This window comes from Protopterus annectens, chromosome 8.part0 (genome assembly GCF_019279795.1).
Source record: "Protopterus annectens isolate FY-2018-M chromosome 8.part0, PAN1.0, whole genome shotgun sequence".
In the NCBI taxonomy this organism is placed as follows: domain Eukaryota; kingdom Metazoa; phylum Chordata; order Ceratodontiformes; family Protopteridae; genus Protopterus; species Protopterus annectens.
The window spans coordinates 1,025,753,520-1,025,771,665 of record NC_056741.1 but is presented as its reverse complement, the minus strand read 5'-3'; the positions used below and the strand labels follow the sequence as shown (position 1 = coordinate 1,025,771,665).

General features: G+C 39.4%; 1 pseudogene; it reads left to right on the top strand.

Annotated features, from left to right (window-relative positions):
- Positions 1 to 913: 913 nt before the first annotated feature.
- LOC122808392 overlaps positions 914 to 18,146 on the top strand; it is a 36,345-nt pseudogene continuing 19,112 nt past the window's right edge.

The window sequence follows — 18,146 nt, the reverse complement described above, 5'->3', positions numbered from 1 at the left end:
CGATGTTGAAAGCCAGTAGGGTCAAGAAATGGCATCCGTAATTACAAAGGAAATTGAAAGTGTCACTGACCTGAAGAAGATTCGCGATCAAGGATATGACGGAGCCGCCAACATGAGTGGTGCTTACAAGGGTGTCCAGTCTTTAATGAAGCAGAAAGCACCAAAGGCCCGTTATGTTCACTGCAGTGCTCATGCATTAAATTTAGTCATAAACGATGCTGTTAAGAATGTGAAGGACATTCAGAACTTTTTTGACATGCTGGAAAAGCTGTATGTATTCCTCAGTGCTATTAGGAGATGGAATCGCTTACAGAAAGATAGTAGCTGCTGCTCACTTACATTAAAGCGACTTTGTCCTACACGTTGGTCATCACGGAATCAAGCCTTGATAGCTCTTCACAGCCGGTTTGTCGACGTGATGAAACTGTTGACTGTGTTGTCACTGACTGGCAAGGACAGTAATGAGAAAGGCGAGGCATCATCGCTGAAGAAATATTTTGAATGCTTTTCGTCAATGATGAACATTGTTTTACTGTCGCGCATTCTGGGACCACTAGACATTATCTCCAAGAAAATGCAGTCATAACAATCTGATGTCACATCTGTTTACGTTCTGTTGGAATCACTACTGAAGGACCTGAGTGAACTTTGCAACAACTGGGAGACTGTTTTGTTCTCGGCCAAGGAGCTAGCTCAAAGTTGGGGCATGCCATTCGAGTTTGACAGTTCAGAGAGGGTTTCTCGTGCCAAGAAGTTTCACAATGAACTTTCAAATGACTGCAGACTGGAGTCAGCAGAACAACGCTAAAAGGTCAAAGTGTTCAACAGAATCATTGGCTATGCCATTGTCCAGATAACAACACAATTCAAGCCACTGCGAGATACTGACCAAGTCTTCACATGCTTGAAACCTATGACAATTACTGAAACTAATGATGACGAACTGCTGAAGATGTTGAAGAGTCTGACCACTGAGTACTTGGATGACATTTCAGATGAGCTGTCTGACCAACTGCTCCTCCTCAAAATGACTTTCAGTGTCACATTGTCAGCGCTGAAATCTATCAAGGACTTGGCCGAATTCATCTTGATAACTCATTCAGAATCATCTTCCAGCTTTCCGGATATAATCACTGCTTGTTTGCTGTATCTGACACTTCCTGTGACAGTTGCCAGCGCTGAAAGAAGTTTTTCGAAGTTGAAGTTGATAAAGACATTCTTGCATAGTACAATGTCTGAGGCTCAACTTAGTTCTTTAGCCATTCTGTCGATTGAGAGCCGATGCCTGGAAGACGTGGACACTGACAAGATCATTGATATTTTGCTGATAACAAAGCCCGCAAGAAGTCATTCTAGGAGTAGGATTGAACAATGGAGGTACAATTCACATTCTGGTATCTATATAATGTACTGTTTTATAATTGTTTTTTTTTTTACTTTTTGCTGAAATAGCACGTCTCCAGATTTCAGTGTTTTATGCCACTGTCATAGGTCAAGTGAACGTGACTATATGTAATTTCTTTGGCTTCGGTCATCTCAATGGCTTGGGTTCCCGGGGAGGGGGGAATGTTGGGGCACCTAGGAAAAGTTTGCCTCAGGGCACTTCTAACGTAGTTACACCACTGATAATGACAAATTATAATATTGTTCTTATAAACTTAAAAAGTTGCTACAATAACAGATAATGTTTTAGCATGTATTTTCTGAAGGATATAAAGTCTGAAACTCAAATGCATATAATTATTTAGTGACTTCAATCCTCAGTGATTTTTCTGAAAGCCCTTTATGGTAATGTACCATTTCTTGGTACGTCTTTTAGGAAACCCAGCCAGTTTGTCCCTGTGAACACACTGGTATTGGAAGCATTTATGAAAATTTGTGAACGTGATATCAGAGAAGCCTTAGGCCATAAACATAGGAGGTCCTTCGATAATCTAACTAACTCTGAGTTTCATGCTCTGCATGAGTTGATGCTGTTTGAACAGCTGCAAATTTGACCAGCAGACAAAGTTGGAGGAATCATATTAATGGACACTGAGAAGTATATGGACAGCATGGTTTGAATGCTAAATGAAACCTCTGCCTCTAGTAAGCTTTAGCCAGCTGATGTTAACACTCTGACTGAACATGTGCAGACTGTCCAACATGAACTGATAATAGAGGCTACTATAGGCAAGGTTCTCTATGAATACTTTTTGATTGAGTTTCCTACTGTACCAATTGTATATGGCCTTCCCAAGGTACATAAATCTCTCAATGACCCACCCATGAGACCTATTGTGTCTTGTCAAGGGTGGGTCACTGAGCCAGTATCCATCTTTGTTGAAAAGAAGCTATGTTCTGTGGTTGACAATACCAACAGTGTCTTAATGGTCACTAGACATTTTTAACTGTTATTTGAATAGTCTGATGGTTTTATGGCAACAGGTTACACACTTGTCACCATGGATAACTGTGAAGGTGTTGATTTTGTTAGCTCTTGTCTGTTTAAGTATTCAGAATATGACCATTCACAGTTTCTTTTGTTCTGTGTCCTACTTGGATGTGATTTTAAATCACAATGTTTTTGTTTTTAATGACCAGTTTTATTTACAGAAGGTGGGGGTAGCTACGGGCACTGTGTGTGCCAGCAGCTACAGTATAACAATTTAGTTATGGCTTACTGGGAGTCTCTGTAAGTGCTGAATGACTGTAACTTCTACTACAGATTTGCTCCTTTCTGTGCTTGTTTTGTGGATGACATCTTCTTCATTTGGATAAGCTTGTTGCCCTTCCTCATGACTTTATAGAATGCTTACACAGCACTGCTGATTTTTTATGGTTTACAGTGCACCATTCGCAGACCAGTATTGACTTTTTGGATGTTCACATGAATGAAGGTCTGACCACTTCTTTGTACAGGAAGCCATGTAAAAAAGTGAATGTTCTACATAGACAAAGTATGCACCATAACTATGTTCATAAGAATTTGTAGAAGGCTCAGTTCTACAGGCTTGCCAGATTGAATAAGGATGACAATGTTATGTTAGAATCCTTTGCAATGCAGAAGGAAGAAGAGGTTACTCCGAGAAAGAGATAGATATGGCACAGAATGAGGTACTTAGCCATAGGGGAGATTCTGCAGACCCTATTTCTCGGGGTGAAGTTGTGTATTCTACATCAAGTGTGGATAACAAAGTCAGACTTTGCTTGACTTACTCAAATGATGTCAATTTAGTCTGTGATGTGGTTAAAAGAAATTGGCATAGTCTCACCACTGATGAGAAGTTTATGGGATTTCTTGGTGATACACCTAGTTTTAGCTTCAAGAGCAACCAATCTCTGAAAAAGCTATTATGTTACAAGCCTCTTACAAGTAAGGGATGTGTAACTTCAGATAGGAAATGGACTTTTCCCTGTAGGTCTTGTAACATGTCTAAATATATTAATAGTATTAGCAGTTAAGAGAATGTTTCAACTGGTCGTATTTATTATTTTAATGTTTATGCAGGCTGCAAGAGTACAGATCTTGTTTGCCTTGCTATTTGTAAAGTATGTGGTTACTACTATGTAGGGAAGACTAATAGGGCGTTAAAATACAGGATATGGGAACATAACAAGGATATTCTGAAGAAAGATAACGGGAATGCTCTAGCTAAGCATGTTTTAGCAAATGTTGCCACTTATTTTTTTTGTATTCTCTGTATTAGAGTTAGTTATACCCAACACTACTATCAGAACAAGAACTGAGTGCATAGAAACCAAATGGATTTTAGAGTTACAAGCACATTGCTACAGAGGTTTAAATGGCACTACCTAGTTGAAGTCTGCTACAGTGTATTTAAATGCTGCTTAGTTAGTTTAACAGTAGATTTGACGGCGTGAAAACGCTTATCTTTTAGTTTTTATTTTGTTTGTTGTTTTAATAAAGTGACTGTTATATTCTGCTGTGCTGACTGGACTCTCTCTCTTCACTAAAATTTTTCTAAAAAAACACAAATTTTATGAGGAACAGACTAAAGATATGAGGGAAAACATCTGAAGAATCTATGAAAAAGTGGACAGTTGACAGGTAATGCACCCATAACAGCAGATATTCAAATTCCTCACTGCTGCAGTAGCCTTTAGGTTACATGGTTGCTTTCTGCCTAGGAAACAACAAGAGGCCAGATCCAGAAACCTCTGCCACCACCAACCTTTCCCTCTGACTTCTGATTTGCCAATTCCAAGGTGTGAGTGAAGATTTCCTCATGCGTTTCTTGCCCATACAAGGAGAGAAAGGCCTAACAATCCTAAATAAAACAAACAATAATAACAATGATACATATAAAGTAGAAACATATAAAGTAAAAACAAACACAATCCTTCTTTATAACCCAACTACAAGTATATACAAGAGTAGGAAATGGAGAATGGGTGCACCTACTACTACTAACGGGTAAGTGCAACTTACACATCTGTACTATTTTTGCTATTTTTACTGCTGCAATAGCCTTTAGGTTATTTGGATTGATTACCAATGCCTAGCCAGCCTAGGTGGAGGAGGAAGGGCAGGCATTGGTAATCAATGCCTATCCAGTCTGGGAGGAGCAAGAATAGGTATCTGGGAGCCCCTGGAAAATGGTGCTAGCAACGCTAGACTTAGACCTCGAAATGGAATCTAGATTGTAATGATTTGTAAAAATATATATATGGGGCCATGAAGCTGCCTCTAGAATGGTTCTAGAGTCCATTCCTTTCCAGTATGTCATGTAAGAAGAAAAGGTTCTACTTGAATGTGCCCAGATACTATTTGTAATGTATTTACCATGGTGAGAATATCAGTATGCAATAGCTAAGGACAGCCACCTGCAAACTGCCTGTTTAGACACAGGATGTCCCTTTTTGCCCATTGATAAAAAATAGATAGCTGATCAGCCTTTATAAAAAGCTTAGTTCTGTCAAGATATTACCTGAGCTGCCTGTGCAGGCCCAGAATATGCATAATCCTTTCTCACTGTTTTTTTAAGTTTTAACTAGAAAACTGGGAAACTGTTTGCTTGATTTAAAGTAAACTCTGAAACCACTTTGGGTGTGACTGAGGGGTTTGTTCTTAAAGAGACACTATCCCTGTAGAAAATCAGATAGAGGTCACCTACCATGAGGGCTTGCAACTCAGATATTATTCTTGGAAATGTCACAGCAATGATGAGTACAGTTTAACAAGTCAAAACCTTAAATCGGCTTGATGTAAAGGTTCAAAAAATGACATAGCCAATTACTTCAACATTTAATTTAGATGTCAGGGGGTAGAAACCTGATTGTGGGAAAGTGTCAGGTATAAAACTCCTTTCAGAAACTGTTTCACAACAATGAGAGAAGAAAGAAAAGGATCCATAAGCAGATGTGATGAAATGGCCACAAGATGAACCTTAATAGAGGAATTAGAGAGGCCAGTAGAAAGTAACTCACACAAATTCTTGAGCACCTTTAGTTTAAAATCCCTTATGGGCCTCTATTTATTGGTTAGGCACCAATACGAAAACTGCTTCTACTTACCAATATAGAATTTTCTGGTAGCAGGCTACCTTGCCTCCTTTCGTACCTGCTACACATCATCATGAAATAGATACCCAAAAAGTATTAGAAGTGAACCATCCAGGCAGTCAGTTGAAGTTGATTGATACTGGGGTGTATGAAACTCACCCTGTCTTGTGTGAGTAGATCCAGTCTGTAAGGAAGTATGTGGTAATCGCCCATGGCCAATTCCATAAGAAGGGAGAACCAACATTGTCTGGGCCAAAAAGGGGGGGGAGTCACCTCAATGATTTATGGGATATCCTTCCTGTGGAAATCAGTGGAAAGGCATAAAGGAACATTCCCCTTCAAAGGAATGAAAATGCATCTGCTTTACAGACTTGCTTGCAAGGAGTCCTGGAAAAAAAAAACGTGTTTAGTTGTTTGTTTTGACAGGATGTGAACATATCTGTTTAAGGTGTTTCCCACAACTGGATACATTTCCTGGAAGACGCCCACATTTAATTTCCATTTGTGAGGGTCTATCTTGGTCCTGTTCATCTTATCTACCACTATGTTTTGTTCTGGTGGAATGCAAGATGATTGGAAGCTTAAGGAATGCTGAGGAGCTAACGTTCAAGCCATCACTGCCAGCCTGCATAGGGGGTACGACATTGTACTTCCCTGCTAAATTATGCACCAAATGGCTGCGGTATTGTCTCTAATCACATGAAGAATTCCTGGTGACCATAGATGATGGAGACACTTTAAAGCATGGATCACAGCCAACACCTCCTTTATGTTGATGTGTTTTAGTCTGCCTGAAGCACTATATAGGTCTTGGACTTTTACCCCCATAGAAACTACTCCCCAAGGGAAATCTGATATGTCTATGGTGAGAGATTGGTTTGGGGTCTGACGAGAGAAAGAGACTTGAGTACAGCTGAATTTGTTGTCTCCCCTTAAGCATTTCCATTTTTATAAAGCCCCAAAACTGGAATTTGAAATTCCAGAGAATGCAAATGCTGGGTCAATGTTTTTCTTTAGAAACCACTGCATCTTTCTCATGTGCAACCTGATAAAAGGAATCAAGATAATAATAATTGCAAAACTCTGAAACTGACTGGAAAAGATCAGGAAAGATTCCAGATAAAAATCCACTTTCACTTGAGTAAAAAAAGACGTTTTAAGTACAAGTATCTAGAAGGCATACCAGAAACACAATCCTGTGAAACAGATTCAAGGAGGAATTTGAAATGTTTACCTGGAAGCCCTGATTGGTCAAATGAGCCATAACCCAAGTGATTTCACATCTGTATAAAGACTCTGCAAAGAAAAGGAAGTCATCTAAATCAGGAAAAATGTGAATGTCATTTAATCTGCAATAAACGATGATTGGAACTAAGCATTCTATGAACACTTTTAGAGCTGTAGGCAAACCAAAGGGTAATGCAGAGAACTGATAATGTGACCCAGAAACAGACAACCTTAGAAACTTCCTGAGATTTGTGTCTAGGGATGTGGTAATAAGCAACTATCAAGTCTATTGTTATCACGTAACTCATGGGAAGAATGAGGGGTAACAGTTTCAGTGAGGTTAACATTTTGAATTTTGATACTTTCACACAGAGATTTAGAAATGTAAGAGCTAGTACTTGTCTCCAAGAGGCCTCTTTCTTTGGTACCAGTATCACTCTGGAATAGAAGCCTTTATTTCTTTGACTTGCAGGCACTTGTTCTATGACTCCTTGAGTGTGGAAAGACTGAAAAACATGAAGAAAAATTGTTTTGGTTTTGGGGGTGGGGAAGAATTCCCCTGAAAGGAGGTTTTTGCATCCAATGCACTCTGTAACCCTCTTGCACCACTCTTAGTACCCATGAGTCTGAAACAATCATTTACCAAAGGGGAGTGTTGACAACCAGTTTGTGAGACAGGCTTGTAAGTGAACCAATCATTTACCAGAGGGTAGTGTTGACAACCAATTTGTGAGACAGGCTTGGCAAGACATTTGCTGGAGCAGAGGGAAGGTGGGGAAACAATGCCGGCATAGTCATTCTGTACTATTCTTCTATCCCTTTTTATTAAATCACCCCTGTTTTCTCTTATCTCTTCCCAGCCATCTCCTTTTCCTATCTTGTTTGCAGAAAAAGGCAGATTTTGTTTATTTAGCTTTTTTTGTGAAAGACTGTGGAATACACAATTTGTACTGGGGTATATAAAACATCTTAAAGAACTCCTTGAATCTGATCCCCCTTTCATCATATTGCTTGAGAACCTGGGTAGCAGAAGAGTCATACAATACCACCTTATCTAAAACAGAATCTAAAATTTCACACGTTATCACATCAGCAACCTTTTGGCTACATAGCCAAGTATACCTTCTGAATACTGTAGCAGTAGCAGTAACCCTAGACACAGTGTCTGTACGATTATACAAACTCATCAAAGCTTGTTGGGACAGGACAGAAACTTCTGTTGCGTATAAGAAGTACATAATTAACTGAGGACAGAAAGCAATATATATTTTAGAAATGGAAAACATTTTGATTTTAACATTTTCAGTTTGAAGTGTGAATGTTTGAACCTCATTTGTCTCTGATAAAAAAAATGTCACACCAGGCAGATGTTAAAATAAACAATACAATTTACACAGATAATTCAAAAAATGGGGCAAGTTCTGAATATAAAATGATTAAAAGAAACAGTAATTAAATGTATGCTACACTTTCATAATGTACCACATGGTGGGGCTCATCTCATGGAAATGTACAATGTGCAGAAATTTGTATGCTTCAAAGCAAGAAAACAAGGCATACCCAAACCTTCTTGAATGAGGTGAACACATAGACTTAGTCCATTTAAGTTCTCACATTACTGCACTATATTATTCTATTTAAAAAAAAAGATATTCAAGTTTCTTTGAGAATAACACATATGTCACTGTCAGTACACATTTTCTTGATTAATTATGGCTCAGTTTATTGTAACATGTTTGTGTTCCCCAGCATGTCTGTATATTGATAGTATAGCCATTTGCCTGGATAGATTGGTGCTTCCTCATATGAATAATGTAACTATGCAATGTTTGTTTGCAAGACTAACCATTACTAACTTATATGAAAGCTAAGAGATTTCACTGCCACACATAAATCAGCAGTGGTTTAAACATGCTTGTGTAGCCAAGCTGACATCCTTGCAAAGAATGTCTGCTGCTTTTACCTTAGTCACAATGCTGTCAAGATGATGCTTTGTGACATAATCGTGATTTAAAATAATTTTGTGTTATTGCCAATACAGTGAAGGGTCAATTGCAGTATTGTATTCATAGCCGGCAGATTCAGCAACAACCCTCTTTCCTACCTAAACTATACTTTACAAAACACCCACTGAAAGCAGCAGCAGTGATGCATATTCAGTACTGATTTTGCAAACAATGAAGTGACATCAACAGATTGTTTGAATGATTTATGTTCCTTCTCCTACTGTTAATCACATCCCCGTCTAAAGCAGAAAATTATATCTTTCTTCCTGGTAGAATGTCATTATTTAATAAAAGACATCATGGTTTATAATGGCAGTGCATTGGTTTATTATACCACCCTAGTTAACTATTTAAGCTATTTTGGAAGGCCAGAAGAAGAGGAAGAAAAAAATGCAACTCTTTGGGGGGAAATGGTAATTACAGGTGCTGAGAAATCTGTTTCCAAACATGGTGGAAATAAAATCAAAGACTAGGCAAGTTATTTGCTTATTTTTGTATCTGACATACCTGACCAACAGGAAGCACTAAAGACAGGTTCACTCTTTATTCATTTTAATAAAATGGATGATTAGGCATGGGTTGGCAAGCCTCAGGTCAAGGCAGACTTTAAAAGTTTTTCTGGGCTGCACAGTAGGGTTAGTGGAAAAAAAGGATCTAAGCAGGATTATGAGAATAAAGCTGAAGAGAGTTTTATAGGATTAATAGAAGTAGTACTTCAACATGATTAACAAAATAAATGGAGTTTATAGGATTTAAGGAACCAGCATTCCATTAACTACATTCTTTTTTAGACCTCAACAGGGGGTTAAAGGAATCAAAAGTGATTATCAGCTACAGGAGCAAAGCAGAATTAACAAAACTGCAGAAAATATCATTTGACTTCTGCATAAATGACCCCATTGCTAACAACCATATTTTTTTTATGTTTGCTGTTACCTGTGATTCTTTAAACCACTGCATTCCCATCTAGCAGTCTGTAGAAAAAAGCCATGAAGTTTCTAATGGTGGGAAGAAATCTATCAAATCAAATATGTAAAGTTCTCCATTGTAGGGAGGCTGTCACAAGCAAGGACCCCAGCAAACATAGGATTCACTGGTTTCCAAACAAACTGTTTTATTTATCCATTGCACTGTAGAAGGGAACTCAAATGTAATCATACCTCTCAACCTCTTAGCGCAAGAAATCTGGACAAAACCTAAAACTATAGGGGGACAAAGGCAAAAAAAAAAAAAAATAGGGACATCTTAAATACTACTCTTTGAAACTTAGTTTCTAGAATAACAGGTATTGTGTTAACATGCATTTTGTAAAGGATATAAAATCTGAAACTCAAACGTGTGTCGACCCGTGGTGGTGGTGCTGCGGTAGCGTTGTTGCCTCACAGTAAGACGCTGTCTGGTTCGATTCTCAGCTAGAGCGTCTTCTGCGTGGAGACATGCGTGAATGGGCGTACCTACGTTGAAGGCTGTGCGTCAGGCCTGACAAGCCGGTATGTAAAAATCAACTGTCAATCATTAGCGGACCGGAGTTCCGCTGTGGCGACCCCTAACCAGGAAAAGCCGAAAGACATAAACAAACAATCCTCAGTAATTAGCCAAAGAAACACAACTTGTATGAGGAATAGACAAGAAATATTAGGCAAAAATCTGGACACTGTGAAAATCTTTAAAGTTGAGAGGTATAAATGTAACTTACTTGGGAATAAAAGCCACACATTCAGATAGAGAAGGGATGGACATACTAGACTGGATTTTGAAACATAATAGTAGACAGTAGCCCAGGAGATCAATGTGTACTCTTCTATGAATCAAAGTTCATGGAAACATAAGGAAATTACTGGCTTGGGTTCCTTTTCTATTATGTTGTACAGCTTTAGTGCTTTTGCCTGGCACACATACAATGCTTCAAAAGAATGAACATTTTGTATAGGTTCACTGGAACACATTGATTACTGTTCAATGCTCATGCATGATGTGAAAGAATAAACAAGAAATGAGGGCAGAAATGAATATGCACATGAAAAAAAGATGGAAAACTTTGGCTATATCTTCCATGACAGTTTTACCTGTAAAAGGACATAAAATATTGTTGATATTAATGCACATAGGTCATATATCCCTGGCACTTCCACACATATCCAAAAGCAGCATAGCACAGAGACATCTCTATTTAAAGTGGCATTATTATTTCATCAGTATAATCAAAATAATCTTCCCCAGTTAAACTAAGATATTTACTATTAATAGAAACAAACAGTTTTAGTCACTCTAACACAAAAATACTGGTGTAACAAATTAAAAAAAAAACATAAAACTAAACAACAAAAAAGTCACTATCAGCAAAATAGAGTTGTTACAGCAAATGTTACTCATATATCTGAACCTTACCCCCCGTAACATACTTTGTCCTTCTGGCAACATTTATTAGCCTTGCAGAAGCCCCTTCCAGCTTCTACAACTGGCTTGCGTCTTCTGGCTGTTTTAGATTGTTGTTGAATAATGCTGTCTCCTTGTGACTTATACCTCTATAGACAGCTTATTGTAGTTATCCTGTGGATATGCCATTGATAAGAGGATATGAATAACCTAGCAATGTATAAATCACTAGGGCAGTAAGAATGCAATAAACTTAAAGGATATTCGCTGTATTATTCATTTCACAACATACAAATGAAAGTTGAACTTTCCATACCCAAACAGGTATTTATTTATTTTTCTTTTTAATATTTTGACTTCCATGCTTTTTTCTAACCATTTTCAATAATTAACCTGGCCTGATAACTTGCCTATATTAAGCAGAGACAGATTTTATATAAAACATAAACAGAGTGTAGCTGTAGCAGTAAGGAAACGCAGAGACAAAACAATGCCATATGGCCTTTATAACATATAGTTGATTATGCCTGTGTGCTGAGCTTTTTTGAGAAATGCAAGCAAACAGATATTATTTGGGTATTAGAATTAGTGATAGGCTGAGGAGGATGTCACAAAATATCTCCTGAAGCTGTTTGCATCAGGGCAATCCCAGATAGCACATTTTTCTGCTGTAACGCAGTTTAAAATTAGCACATTTTTTCTGCTGTAATGCAGTTTAAAATTCTATTTAACACCCTTTCATTTTGTACTGTCTTTGGATGTTGGGGAATTACCTCCACTTTACGGATGGTTTTATGTAGAAAGAACATGTGATTTTTGCTACTGTGATGCAGAATGTTAAGCTCTTTGACCTTGCTTTTATTTCTCCTTAGCACTTTGTGCGATTTCAGAGAGGAGTGTGTACTTCACTGTTTCCTTACTTTTACTGGCCAGTCCAGTTATGATGACCATACAACTGTGGATTAAGTTTAGCTGGCTGCAGAACTGTTTGACAGCATGTATGGGAAGTGTGTACTGGACTTTACTGCTGTATTGCTATGGTAATCTTCTTTAAACTTTAGAATTTTTGTGGAGCTTGCACATTACTGTTTGATAGCCTGGACTTGAAGTGAGCTCTTGATTTTACTGATGTAACTGTTCACTTAACATATGTTTTTATATACAACGTTGTGCAAACAGCAGGCATCAGATGTTTTCCCTAGTTACAGTATCCTAGCTGAATAAGACTGCTTTATAATAACGCAGAACACACTGCACATGCTTATCAAAGGCAAGTGAAAGAATATAGTTTGATTATGTGTCCTAGGCACAAACCCACCATGTCTGAAGATATTTTATTTAGTTTCTATAATTGCACATTGATCTTACTGGCAAACAATGTATTCAGTTACAGTTGCACAACATGTCTAAAATGTGGGTATGTTGAAAATTTAGACTCCAAGTTAGGCAAATTAAGAAATGCAGAAGACAAATGTGAAGCTCCCAAAATGTTATACTAACAGGTGTTCAGGACTAGTGGAAAACATAACACATAGAGGTGCTGCCAACACCTGCTGTCAGGCTGTTCAGGTTCATAGACAGAACACACCTACAATTAATACTTTATGAGATTTAGTCATAGCCAATACAAACAACAAAAGGTGGAATAAATATAAATCAATCCTACACCAATGATCAAGAATATGTGACTCGAAAAAGTAGCCCCCCTTTACATGTACAAAAACAAAATTACATATCAGACAAGCTCTTTCACCGACAATGATAAGCAATACAAAATAACTTTAAAAAGGGCACTAGATTATGAGTCCCTTCTAGTTACACTCCAGCATGATGTCAACCCTTATATCTCAGAGAAACAGATTATAAAGAGAGGTGAATTAATGTTAGGGGACTCCATGTAAAAATGGACAGTATGGCCACTGACAAATGCAGTAATGAAAAAGTCACAATGACCTGACTACCTGGCCTAACTTTGAGTAAATCAACTGATGATCTATAGAAATTAATATCTGAGAAAATTAAGCATGCAGGTATGATAATGTATGTCAGAGTAAAACAATTGTACAGAACATATACAAATACTACCCCACCATCACCAAACCATCTTAAGGAACTTTACCAGAGCAAACCTACTTTTGAAGACCTGTGCAAAAGTCTCAACATTCTCTTGTAAAATGGAACCAATCAAGTGGACTGACATAGTCTTCTCTGACTTTTACAAACATTTAAACAGCTACATTGAAAAGGCAGTACACATCTATTCTAGGAATTATAATGGCAAATTCTGGAATAAGTCTCTGTGGTGGAACTTTTATATTGATAAACTTTATAAAAAAACAAGCAAAGTAATTAAAGTTGTGAGAAATTCCCATATATTTATTTCAAGACCACGCAAAAACATGCCAGCTAGAAACTTAATAGTACTATTAGAAAACATACAGCAGAATACAAGATTAAGTTTAAGCCTTTCTTTGTTGGAGGGAAGCCTTCTAGCTTATCAGTGAGAATGGTAAGCACTAAGTAGCCTGTCTATCTACCACAAGAGGAGTGGTTTCTGGCCCAGAAATTGTAGTTATTGACCGTGTAGGCAGTTTTTCCATCTCTTTCAACTTTTCTGGTTTAAAAGCCTGCGTTTGAGCTTGTTTACCACTTCTCCTGTAACTAGTGTAGTCCAGATACAAATTTGTTGTATCCAAGATTGTTTGTAAGCTTCTGAGCCCCCCTAGCATTTCTGTGTTGGAGGGAAGCCTTCTAGCTTATCAGTGGGAGTGGTAAGCACTTTGTAGCCCTATCTACCACAAGAGGAGTGGTTTCTGACCCAGAAATTGCAGTTTATTTGTCGTTTGGGCAGCTTTTTCCATTTATTTCAACTTTCTGGTTTAAAAGGCTGCATTTGTGTTTGTTTCCTGCCTTTCCTGTAACTAGTCTAGTCCAGATAAAGATTTGCTGTATCCAGGACTGTTTGTAAGCTTCTGAGCCCCCCAAGACTTTCGTTATTGGAGGGAAGTCTTCTAGCTTGTCAGTGGGAGTGGCAAGCACTAGGTAGCTTATCTACCACAAGAGTAGTGGTTTCTGGCCCAGAAATTGTAGTTTATTGGCCGTTTGGGCAGTTTTTCAATCTCTTTCAACTTTCTGGTTTAAAAGCCCGCATTTGCACTTTTCCCACCTTTCCTGAAACTAGTCTAGTCCAGATACAGACTTGCTGTATCCAGGACTGTATGTAAGCTTCTGAGCCCCCCAAGCCTTTCTGTATTGGAGGGAAGCCTTTTAGCTTATCATTGGGAGTGGTAAGCACTAGGTATCCTATCTACTACAAGAGGAGTGGTTTCTGGCCCAGAAATTGTAGTTTATTGGCCATTTGGGCAGTTTTTCCATCTCTTTCAACTTTCTTGTTTAAAAGCCCATATTTCTACTTGTTTCCCACCTTTCCTGTAACTAGTCTAGTCCCGATATAAATTTGCTGTATCCAGGACTGTTTGTAAGCTTCTGAGTGGTGCCAAAGTTTGCTCTTCAATTTTCCCTTAGATCTGCTAGTTGTCTCCTGTCCTGCACTTTTACTAGCTTATTAGTCTAACACATTACTGGTCTTCTTGTAGCAATTATTGTAGCACAAAAAAGTGCTACCAACACTAAAAGTTCTAAAGGGAACAGATCCAGTACTTATTATTACTGCCCACCCCTCCAGGCATGTCTAAAGGTCAGTTCCTTGTGCTTTCTCCTATTAACCTGGTGAACTTGGGCATTCTGAGGCAATGTAGCAATTGCCTCATGTATACCGACAACTGTCTCCTCTTAACTCCCAACACTCAGACTTGTGAGAGATGCACTTATATATCCAAATTTGAAGCCACGCACGCTTCAGCCAAGACCAGAATAGCTGGTCAAGAGAAGAAGGTCAACACTTGCACCACACCACATGGAACACATAGCACTCCAGAAAACACCAGCACTGCCTTCACATAAAAACTCAAACCACACACCTACATTCATGAAGGTTCTCAATAAAAATCTACCAAAACAGCAGAGACCTCCAAGGCAGAAATGCACTTGACCACCACAACACAACACTAATCATGAGACATATAACTCTCCTAAACAGTGTGCCACTCAACCAAAGCTCCTAAGGCAAAACAGCATGCCCAACACACTAGTCATAGGTGACTTGATAGTGAGAAACACTGATGTCCCACTCATAGGTTGAATAAGGATAAAGTAACAATCAACTGCCTGTCAGGTGCCAGGATCCACCACATAATGCACGTGCTCAGGTCCCTCAACAACAGGTACAAATATGGCTCTGTCATTGTAAATGTGGGTGTGAATGACCTGAGACGTACCCCACCCCCGGACTACATGAAAAGAGACATGGAGGAGCTCTCAGATTATGTAGCACAGGTGGGTATGACCCTAGCCCTGAGCAGCATCCTATCATCACCCAGAATGATACCACAGTACAAGCAGAAAATGATTGATTTCAACAATTGGCTAAGTTTCTGGTGTCATTCTAAGGGGATACAGTATCTGTCTGCCTGGGATGACATGATTGACAGACCTTGATGCTTTGCCAGAGATGGCCTGCATCTGTCAGCCCTGGGCTTTTGGATACTGGCCAAGGCTCTTGCCACCCCTATAGTGCCTTTTTTAGGTGGTGTTCCAAAGACCAAATTACCACCGTAACAGCTACAAAGAAATGCAATCTGAGGGTCATGCTGCTCAACGCTAGAAGTCTAAATCTCAAAATGCACTCACTCAAAGCACTCCTTAAACTGGAGAACATCAACATTTGTGCTGTAACAGACACCTGGTTCAAGGCAGCAGAAAGCACCCCTGCACTACCAGGCTATAACTCATTCCACACCTTTCAGCCCCAGAACTTGGACCGAAACTCCAAAGGCGGTGGTGTTTACATATTCATAAAGGATGTGGACATCTCCAGACTGGTAGCTCAGCATAACACATCAGAGATACTTCAGGTGCAGCTAGCATTGGGTAAGACAGAGATACAGGCTGTAGCCTGCTATAGGTCCCTGACCATGTCCCAAGACTCACACTCCATGTTCCTAAGCACTCTGGAGAATATTAGGGTCCAAACTAACACTTTCATACTAGGCAACTTCAACTACCCCTCCATTAACTGGGAAAACTGCTCATGTACCAATACACTTGTCCAATGTTTCCTGGAATTCATTAATTAAATGCCCTGGACCAACTCTTTCTTACCCCCACTAGAGGTAGCAACATCCTTGATCTGGTCATTACTAACATGAGTGACCATCGCTCTATACCAATAGTCAACTCCTCTCTGGTTAGATCTGACCACAAACTAATCACCAATCCACATCCCTCCCAACCTCCCACCCCCCACAAAGGTAACCAAAAAAATTCTCCAAAGCTAACTTTGGGCTCCTAAAAAGAGAGGTGGTTAACTTCATGGCACCCATGCAAATGGAGAATAGTTTCATGACTGCCAAATCATACACCAATGCACTGTATGAACACGTACACAAATGCATGGATCTCACCATACTCAATAGAACCAATACGCTCTCCTCCAAAAAAAGGAAACCAATCTGGTGGTCCCCTGCCATAGACAAACTCTACAACAGAAGGAGGAAACTGATGCGGAATAAGGTGAAGTCCCAAGACTGGAAAAACTCCCTTATCTGCCTCAAAAAAAAGTTGAAATCCCTCATCAAATCCTCTAAAGCCAGCTATGAAAATAGAATTGCAGCCGATAGTAAAGGCAACTACAAGGCCTTCTACAGTTATGTAAAGAATCTCCACAGCAATACCCAGATTTTCTCTGAGCTACTCCACAATGGTAACGCTTATACCGAGCCAACAGATATTGCCAATAAACTGGCCGACAGACTCAGTGCCACCTTTACCCCCCCCAAAGGATCAATCTCAATACCAGTAGATTGCCAGGCACCCAGTGTTACTGCTGCACAGGTTAAAACAGCACTGTCCAAGGACAAGAATACAGCTTCTGTGGGACCTGATAATACCCCTGGCTGTGTTCTACATGAACTACAGAGTGAACTGGCACCTCACCTGTGCCCTGTTAAATCACAGCCTCACCTCAAGCTTTGTCCCTACCAAATGGCACATTGCTACAGTCATCCCTCTCCACAAAAGAGGAGTGACTACAGACCCTGGGAACTATCTCCCCATTAGCCTGACTAGTTTGATATGCAAAGGTATGGAATGCATCATCATGGACCTAATAAACAAGGATATAGGGAATCTCCAGACTCTGGATCACAAACAGTTTGGTTTTGTGAAGGGTAGATCATGCCTGCTCAACTTGGTCGACTTCTTTGAGTCAGTCACCAGAGCTGTGGATGAAGGCAAGGTGGTTCATGCAGTCAACCGTGATCTAGCCAAGGCCTTTGATACCATTCCCCACTCAGGAATCATAGAAAAACTCACTAAACTAGGCATCAACCCCTGTATCACTAGGTGGGTTGCAATCTGGCTCACAGATAGAACCCACAGTGTGAAAGTAGCTGACTCCAATTCAGACTGCTGACTAGTCACAGGTGGAGTCCCACAGGGTTCAGTCCTGGGTCCTCTCCTGTTTGATATCTATTTCTCTGAAGTCCAGGCCAACATGAAAGGACTCTGGCTGACAAAGTTCACAGACTATTGCAAGTTGGGAGGTATTATTAACTCCCCAAGTGATGCTGACATCCTATGGAATGGCCTCACTGAGACCAACAACTGGTGTCAGAACCATGTCCTTAAGCTCAATGCCAAAAAATGTGTCATCATCCCCTTTGGGAAAAACCCAGTTCCCATGAATTACCACATCGATGGTAGCCCACTGAACACAGACGACATTATAAAATATCTGGGAACACAGGTTGACAGCAACCTCTCTTTTGATCACCACATTGCCACTGTGGTCAGAAAGTCCTTCTGTGTGGCACATCTCATTACTAAGGGTTTTGCATCTAGGAAGAAAGAGGTCATTGTCTCTCTCTCTACTCTTCCCTCATTAGGCCAATCATCAAGTACAATGCCCCATTT